Below are 1016 nucleotides of genomic sequence, written 5' to 3'. Positions count from 1 at the left end.
CTTAGCACAACTGCAGCCATGATGAAAGTACCATTCAGGCCTTGGAACCCAGCATGAAGGCACCAATACCTGCCAAAATGAGAACAAAGACCTAATCTATTAAAGTTCATACTTCCAGGGAAGTCCCTGAGTTAGTAAGTTTGTTTATTGGCTTCTTTGGTTCTGCTTCTGTCTACCTGTTCTTACTAACTGATGTATGTCAACACAGAATGTGGTTTTCGTGCTCAAAAGTTCACCCTGAGAGAGGCTCGGGACTGTACTCAGTTCCTAAACACCCAGTGTAGATACCAACCTGCTAAAAAAGTCTTTCTAGTGGCTAGAAAGACTGCCTAGTCTTTGCTGGTGGATACTTCACAACAGTCATCCACCAGTACTGGCTGTACCTGTGTAGTCACAATGACTAGTCAAGAGATAGTCATCTGACACTGGTTGGGTCAATAATCCCTTGTATTCTAAGCCACGACCCAACCTGGGCAAAACAAAATTCTCCCTTGACAATCAAGAAAATCACATTGGCTGTTTTTTTCCCACCAGGTACTCAAGTAAATGATAAGTAATGGGCATAGAATAATTATATAATAAATAAGAGACCTGCCCCTGGAAGCATTGCAGGTGTGGCTACTGTGTTGCATGAGTATTCGTGGGTGGAAGAGGAGAGAGGTCTATGTCTAGCCTCCGTGTTCTGACCTATGAACATCTGATTTAATAGGTTAACATTCCCTGGTGGGGGTAGGGGGGAAGAGCCTGAGATGACCACCAGTCTAGTACCAGACAGTGCTTGAGTGCAAGCCAGAGACTAGAAGAACTGTGCCTGGAGTCATGGGCCTGGATCAGAAGTGAGCCCAAGACAGATGACTCTCACAAAGGGCCAGGTGAGAGAACCACCAGGCCATCAACATGGAGCCTAGTCAGGGAGCTACCCTGAAATGCCCACCTGATGCAGCATAGGCCCGAGGGGGCAGACCATGCCCAAGATGACCTCTACCTAGAGGTCACCATAATGCACAAGCAGGACA

At 46.7% G+C, this 1016-nt stretch overlaps 1 non-coding gene across 1 annotated transcript; it reads left to right on the top strand.

Moving 5' to 3' along the window:
- Positions 1-590: 590 nt before the first annotated feature.
- Positions 591-718, top strand: LOC115031015 (small nucleolar RNA SNORA17). Its single transcript, XR_003836605.1, has one exon. It is a non-coding gene; the product is annotated as a small nucleolar RNA SNORA17 (small nucleolar RNA).
- The last annotated feature ends 298 nt before the right edge of the window (positions 719-1016 follow it).

This window comes from Mus caroli, unplaced genomic scaffold (genome assembly GCF_978045245.1).
Source record: "Mus caroli unplaced genomic scaffold, Mus_caroli_1 scaffold_6, whole genome shotgun sequence".
NCBI classification, from domain to species: domain Eukaryota; kingdom Metazoa; phylum Chordata; class Mammalia; order Rodentia; family Muridae; genus Mus; species Mus caroli.
This window is presented reverse-complemented; position numbering and strand designations above follow the sequence as displayed.